The sequence below is a fragment of the Arachis ipaensis genome, chromosome B6 (genome assembly GCF_059453495.1).
Source record: "Arachis ipaensis isolate K30076 ecotype BB chromosome B6, ASM5945349v1, whole genome shotgun sequence".
In the NCBI taxonomy this organism is placed as follows: Eukaryota; Viridiplantae; Streptophyta; class Magnoliopsida; order Fabales; family Fabaceae; genus Arachis; species Arachis ipaensis.
In genome coordinates this window covers 41,844,517-41,852,650 of record NC_142441.1, presented here as the reverse complement: position 1 = coordinate 41,852,650, position 8,134 = coordinate 41,844,517, and the positions used below count along the sequence as shown (strand labels likewise).

At 41.6% G+C, this 8,134-nt stretch overlaps 1 non-coding gene across 1 annotated transcript; it reads left to right on the top strand.

Annotated features, from left to right (window-relative positions):
* The first annotated feature begins 1,667 nt into the window (after window positions 1-1,667).
* LOC148555294 (small nucleolar RNA R71) lies at window positions 1,668-1,775 on the top strand. Its single transcript, XR_015887068.1, has one exon. It is a non-coding gene; the product is annotated as a small nucleolar RNA R71 (small nucleolar RNA).
* Window positions 1,776-8,134: the final 6,359 nt, after the last annotated feature.

The following is an 8,134-nucleotide window of genomic DNA, read 5'->3' as shown; positions in this document are numbered from 1 at the left end:
AGGAGTATGTTCCTGAAAAAGCATCCAATTTGAATTTTGATGTCTTCAGGAATGGTCTTCCAAGTAGGATCGATGATGGCTTATCTGAATCATTATGGGGTATCTCCAAGATATAAAAATCAGTGGGAAATACGAGCCCTTTAATGTTCACCAAAACATCTTCAGCAACTCCAGCTACTGTAATAATGCTTTTATCTGCTAATACAAAACGAGCTGCCGACCTTTTTAAGGGAGGGAGCCTCAAAACATCATATATGGACAAAGGCATTATACTGACACATGCTCCTAAATCACACATGCAATCATAAATTACTACACCACCAATAGTACAACTAACTATGCAAGGACCTGGATCACTACATTTTTCAGGTAATCCTCCCATTAAAGCAGATATAGAACTACCTAAAGGAATAGTTTCTAATTCATTAATCTTGTCTTTATGGATACATAAGTCTTTTAGAAACTTTGCATATTTAGGTACCTGCTGAATAACATCAAAAAGCGGGACAGTTACCTCGACCTTCTTGAATATCTCTACCATTTTAGGATCAGGTTCCAGCTGCTTCCTGGGCTTCCTTGCAAGCTGTGGAAATAGAACGGGGAATGCATGCGCCTTTTGGTGCTTCTTCTTGTGGTTGAGCTATCTCTTCTTCAGCTATGTGCTGTATATCCTCTTCCTCTTCAACATCTTCGATTCCCACCACCTCTTCAGCTGAGGCGTATTCTGGTGAGCTTGGTTCCTCCTGATTCCTCTCCGGTAGTGTAGTTCCAGACCTCAGGGTGACGGCATTAATGCCTCCCTTTGGATTGGGTAATGGTTGAGAGGGGATTCCAGTGATGCTTGAAGGTTGGTTACTGGAATTTTGTGCTGAACCAAGCTGTGTCATAAAAGCTTGCAGAGTAGAGGTGAGACCATTCAGACTGGCATTAATACTGTTCACGATGGTACTTTCCATGGCCAGTTGTCTTTTCTCAAAAGCTTGTAAAAAATCTTCATTAGAAGATACAGAAGAATGAGTAAATTGAGAGGTTTGCTGCTGATTGTTCGGTGGTCCTTGGTTTTGCCTCAGGTGAGGTACTCGGTAAGGTTGATTTTGCTGCCTGTTGTTGTTATTATTCCACCTCTAATTTCCCTGATTATCTCTACCTCCCCTGTTATTGTTGTCCCTCCAATTCTGGTTTGAATTGTCCTGCCATCCATGGTTATTATTTCCACTTTGATTGTACCCTTGGTTGGGGCAGTCATAGAAGTTGTGAGTGGATGCCACCATGTTGTCTTCTTGTTGGAGCTGCGGGCATTCATCAGTGTAATGGCTGTAATCAGCACAAATTCCGCAAATTCTTTGTGGGACTAGTTATTGGTTTTGCTGCGGTTGAGTTTGCTGAGCTTGTTGATTCAACTGCATTTGCTTCAGCAGGTTGGTCATCTCACAGATGCTTTGAGTTAGAGCAGCAGTCTCTCTGCCAAAAGATACTTCTGCAACGGCTTTTGAATGGCCTTGCTTCTGTCTGTGGTTCCGAGTAGATTCAGCTAAATCACTGATCAATTGCCAAGCTTCATCAGTGGTCTTGTACTTCTTCATAGACCCATTGCTGGCACTTTCCAATGTGGTCTTATCTTGGGGCCTCATACCTTGTGTGATATAGCTGAGTAGCACGATCTTGTCAATCATGTGGTGGGGGCATACTTCCAGAAGATTATTGAAGCGCTCCCATTATTCGAAGAGAGTCTCATTGTCATCCTGAACAATCGTAGAGATATCCTTCCTTAGTTTATCAGTAACTTCAGATGGAAAGAATTTCTCCAGAAACTCCTTTCTGAGTGTATCCCAGTTGGATACATTTGCTATAGGTTGAGTGTAGTACCACTCTCTTGCTTCTCCCTCAAGAGAAAATGGAAAAGCTTTCAGCAGAATTGAAGTTTCATCAGTGCCGTCACGCCTGACAGTAGAACAGGCTGCCTGGAAATCTCTCAAGTGCTTGATAGGCTCTTGAGCAGGTAGGCCATGAAACTTGGGCATCAAATTTAACAGTGCGGTCTTTATTTCAAAATCTGTAGCTACCGCTGGATGATGCGCTTGAAACGGTTGCATTGTAAAATCAGGAGCTCCTTCCTCCTGAATGGTAACTCTTCTAGCTGCCATGTTTTCTGCACGTAAAACAACTGAATCAGTAGAATGGGGGCTGGTTTCTTCCTCAGATTCACTTTCAGATCCGCCCTCAGAGCGGGCTAACCTACGTTGTTCTCGCCTTATTCGTGAAATTGTTTTTTTAATTTCAGGATCGAATATTAGCAAGCGTGGATCAGGAAGTGAACGTGTCATTTGACGGAAGAAACATGCAGCTCATAGTAGCAAAATTAAAAAAAATTCAAATAAATAAATTCTAATTAATAAAATAAGCACTCTATTACAACTCCCCGGCAACGGTGCCAAAAATTGATAGGAAGCAGAAGCTGATGAATTAAAAAATTATTAAAATTGATACGTTGCAAGTATAGTTCTTAATTCACCGAAAATCTGCCTATCAATTTAGAAATGTGTCACAAAGAGTTTAAATCAAAATTACTGGGAGTTTTAAATCCCAGGTCGTCTCCCAACGAGTTGCAGAGAAGGGTGCTATCTTATTAATCAGAGGTTCGAAGAAATTGAGGTAAGTAAATTGGAATGTAAACTGAGGTAAATTAAATGATATGAATAAAAGCCTTGACTGGGAATTGATTAGTTAGAATCTCTATCATTGATGGAATGATTTTTAGATGGATTTATAATTAATGGTTACTCTGTTCAGTTATCCTTTACTAGGTAAGGGAAAGTCAAACAAGTTAGATTACTAGATCCGTTCACGAGTTACAACCCACTTAGCTCAAAGGGATTGACGTTGGTGACAGGATAGCAATTCAACAATTAACCCAATTACAAATTTTCTTTCAATCCTTCCAACTCAAGAGTTCCTTTTCAATCAATTTCCCATCAAGTAATGAAACTACTCACGCATTGTGAATAATAAATCCATAACACATAAAAGGGAATTAAAAGAAGACATGATTATTGGAATTGAAATTGAATTAAAAAGAAATAATCCTTGCATTAAATAATCATAAAAGTATCTGAATAATAAAATTGAACATAACAAAGAACATGGAAGAATAAAACCAAGTTAAGAGAACAAACTAGAATGATGAAGTCTTGATGAGGAAATAACTCTTCTCAATGTTCCAATGCTAAGACCAATTGAAAATTAAAATTCTAAAAAACTAGAGAGAAAAAACCTAAGAGAGTGAAACTCTAGATCTAAAACTACTGAATGAATGTGTGTGTTGTTTCTGCATATTCTCTGACTCTAGTCTGCTGTTCCGGGCCGAACACTGGGCCGAAATAAGGTCCAAAAATCACCCCCAGTGAATTCTGCAGATTATGCAGATCGCACATGTCACGCGATCGCGTCGTCCATGCGGACGCGTCGCTTGCGCTTTTTCCTCTCCACGCGTTTGCGTCGTCCACGCTACCGCGTCGCTTGCGCTTTGCAATCCGCACGGCGGCGCAAGCCATGCGGCCGCGTCACTGCGATTTGCGCTCCTTCGCGCGGTCGCGTGAGCCATGCGACCGCGTCACTTCTCGCTGGTTATCTCCTCAAATTCTTGTGTTCCTTCCATTTTTTTGCTAGCTTCCTCTCCAATCTCCATCTCATTCATGCCCCATAAAGCCTGAAACACTTGACACACAGATCACGGCATCAAATGGAATAAAGGAGAATTAAAATTAAATAATTAAAGTCTCTAGGAAGCAATTTTCAAACATGTACTGAATTTAGGAAGGAAATCTAAATGCATGCTAAATTGATGAATAATTGGGGAAGGATCATGACAAAACCACACAATTAAACATAATATAAACTATAAAATAGTGGTTTATCAAGCCCCCTCAACAGCACGGACTCGGAAGAAATAGTTCTTAAAATCTTTAAAAGACTCATCATACATCGCAAAAACTTTATGCCCCCGGGCTGACCTGAAAGAAACCCAAGAAGCTTTCTTTTTGTAAATATTGCTTGTAGCTTGGATCCTTTGAGGTTGTGGATATGTGGGTCCAACTTGTATTTCGGTTTTCTCGCTTTTACTTGTATTTATTTCTAGCACTCTGTAACCGATTTCTTCACGTTGGTCTGCTTTCCAGTTATTTTTGTAATCCTCGTTCTTGGACCCTTGTCAGGTCTCTTTCAGGGCCTACTTTTATAACTTATTTGTGGGAGATCGACTTCTTTACGTCGTCCTCCTCTAAATTATTTTTTGTAATCCTCTTTCTTGGACCTTTGTCAGGTCTCTTTCAGGGATTACTTTTACAACTTGTTTGTAGGAGGTCAACTTCTTTACGTCGTCCTCTTCTAAGTTATTTTTTGTAATCCTCTTTCTTGGACCTTTGTCAGGTCTCTTTCAGGGATTACTTTTATAACTTGTTTGTAGGAGGTCGACTTCTTTACGTCGTCCTCTTCTAAGTTATTTTTTGTAATCCTCTTTCTTGGACCTTTGTCAGGTCTCTTTCAGGGATTACTTTTATAACTTGTTTATAGGAGGTCGACTTCTTTACGTCGTCCTCTTCTAAGTTATTTTTTGTAATCCTCTTTCTTGGACCTTTGTCAGGTCTCTTTCAGGGATTACTTTTATAACTAGTTTTTTGTAGGAGACCAACTTCGTCACGTCGGCCTCTTCTAAGTTATAGCAATTCCTCTTTTATAGGGTTGGCCAGACCTCTTTCCAGGGATTTGCTGATAACTTGGGTTGACTTGGTCCGACTTCTCAACGTCGGCCAGTTTTTAAGTTATTATTTAGCAATCCATAAAACCTCGTTAGTTTCTTTTTTTGGATCACTTTCGATAACTTCTTGCATTATTCTGTGTTCATCTTTGCCGATTTGTAGAAGGTGGTTTCAATCTTTCTTTGCTCGACCTTTAGATGAATCGCGTTTTCATCTTTATTGGTCTTTTATCGTGATCGTGCAGTGAATCTATTTTTCACTTTCTACCGATCTATTGCTTTATAATCGGATGATGAATACTTCAGATTAATGTATCTTGAGAATTTGTAGAATATCTAAAATATATTTTATTCAAAAGAAAGTGCAAGTATATACATGTTGGAGTTTTTCATGCTTTTAAGTCGGATAATTTCTGGATCTCAACTTGGTGCCTCATTAAAAATTCTTTTCAGGAAAAAGAGTGCATCATATGATGAGATCTTTTACCTTCTCTAGCTATAGTACCTTCTTAGGTTGCAGGCGTGCCACGATCTCGGAAGCTCTCGTCCATCAAGTTCGGACAGTCTGTAGTAGCCCTTTCCAAGTACTTCTATGACTCGGTAGGGTCCTTTCCAGTTTACTACCAACTTTCCTTCTCTGGGTCGAGTTGTTCCAATATTATTTCGGATTAGGATGAGATCATTCTCCGCGAAACCTCTTGGCACTACCTTTTGATTATATCTTGAAGCCATTCGGGGTCGAGCTACCTGACCTGGGATGTTTGGTGACAAAGCGACCGACCTCTTCAGGTCAGACTATTCAACCTCTTCCTAAAAGATCTCGGCTAAATCGATGGGAAAGCCCAAAAAAGGGCCCAACCCAAGGAATACGACCCAAATCCACAGGCCGTCCAAGCCTATAGAGATAAGGGCGGTTCCCTTGAAGATAAGCTGACCTCAACTCAAAGATAAAGATAAGATAAGATAACTAACTTATCTTATCTAGAAAGGTCACTCTACAACCACTATAAATACACTGGAGCACCCAGGTATAACTCATACTCTGATTCTACTAAAAACCTGTTTAATACCCATGCTAACTTAAGCATCGGAGTCTCTTGCAGGTACCCCCTACCCTCCGGTGATGAAGAATCAGCAGTGCAGCTAGATCAACGAGTTGGATCAACCGTTCCAGTTGCCACTCACCAGTCGTACACGTCGGCACCGACCCGTACTGAAGATCTCGACCGAGATCGACCTCCAGTTTCAGGTAATCCTCGGAACATTGGCGCCGTTGCCGGGGACCTGGAAGTCATCCCATCATCATGGCGGACGACCATGACAACGACCATGATTCAGATCTAGAGGACAGAACGCCACACAAAAACGCGGACGCTACACTAAAAGATACTCCAGAATCTAACAGAGACAAAAACTCATCACATCCGGGAGTAATAGAAGCACTTCAAGATCGCCTAAAGCAACTTGAAAAATAAATCAAGAATCAACGAGAAGTTGGCAAGGATCTACAAAGAGAGGTAAGGCGACGTCGAGAGCTAGAAGATAAAATCCTACAACTCGAAGCCGATCTCAAAGCAAAGGCTACCCGGACCACCCCTGCGGACAATTCACGCAAAGATCAAGATCCATTCACTAGGGACATCATGAAAACTAAAATTTCTAAGGACTTCAAACTCCCGGATATGACTCTGTATGATGGCACTACAGATTCCAACCATCACCTCAGCAACTTCAGAAGCAGAATGTACTTCACCGATGCCTCGGACACTGTTTGCTGCAAAGCTTTTCCAACGACCCTTACGAAGATAGCAATTAGATGGTTCGACAACTTACCTCCTAAGTCCATCTCAAGCTTTGACGACCTAGCCAAAAAATTCCTGGCCAGATTCTCCATCCAAAAAGACAAGGCCAAGCATGCCCCCAGTCTACTAGGAATCAGGCAAGAAGATCGGGAAAGTCTTCGCAACTACATGGAGAGATTCAACAAAACATGCCTAGACATACAAAGCTTGCCAACAGAGGCCGCCATCATGGGCCTCATCAATGGCCTACGAGAGGGACCTTTCAGCCAATCTATACCGAAGAAATATCCCACATCTCTGGATGAGGTGCAGGAGTGAGCGGAAAAATATATCAACATGGAAGAAAACTCTCGGTTGGGAGAAACCTCAAAATTCGAATTTTCCTACCGAGACAAAGATAAAGAATCCAAACAGAAGGAAGATCGACAAGGGGAGAAAATTAAAAAATATCATAATTACACCCCTCTTAGGGTATCCCTGGTAGATGTCTACAAAGAAGTCTGCCATACAGAAAAGATAACCCCAGCTCGACCACTCAAAGGCAAAAGAGGAGGAGAAAATCGGAATGAATACTGTGAATATCACCGAGTCCGAGGGCATTCCACCAACGAATGCTTCGACTTAAAAAACATCATAGAAAAATTAGTAAGAGAAGGAAAACTAGATCAGTTTCTGGCCACCCGAGAGGATGATCAAAGAAAGAGAAGAAGGGATGAAGATGTCGGACGAATCGAGCGATCACCTCATACGCCAGAAAGATATGTCCATATGATACACGGAGGATTTGCAGGAGGAGGAATCTCCAAATCATCCCGCAAAAGATATCTCAAAGAAGTATATCATGTCGAAGGAAAGGAGGAAGCTCCCGACATCCCTGCAATCACATTCACTAAAGAATATGCATCCGGTATCATCTCAGGACACGACAACACCATGGTCATCACCATCATACTGGCAAACGCCAATCTCCACCGCACATTAATAGACCAAGGGAGCTCCGCCGACATCTTATTCAAAACTGCCTTCGACAAGCTCGGCTTAGAAGAAAAGGAGCTCAGAGCATACCCAAACAGCCTGTTCGGACTGGGAGATACCCCAGTACAACCACTGGGATACGTGTCACTACATACAACCTTCGGAAAAGGGAACTAATCCAGAACATTCAAGATAGACTACATCGTGGTCGACGTGAGTTCAGCCTATAACGCCCTAATAGGTCGGACAACACTAAATTAACTCGGCGTAATAGTCTCAACTCCACATCTATGCATGAAATTCCCATCTACAGAAGGGATAGCTACAATAAAAGCAGATCAAAAGACGGCATGCCGCTGTTATAACGTAAGTCTAAACCTCAGAGACAGAGGAGAAGAGTTCCATACAATTGAGCTTGGTGGAATTCAAAAACATGAAGAACTCCGTCCGCAGCCCGAGGGTGAAGTAGAGAAAGTTCAGATCGGAGACACCTCGGACAAAACAACTAATATTGGCACGATCCTGACGGGAGATGTAAAAGAATTACTAGTACAGTTTTTACGAGATAATGTCGATCTCTTCGCATGGAAAGCTGCAGACATGC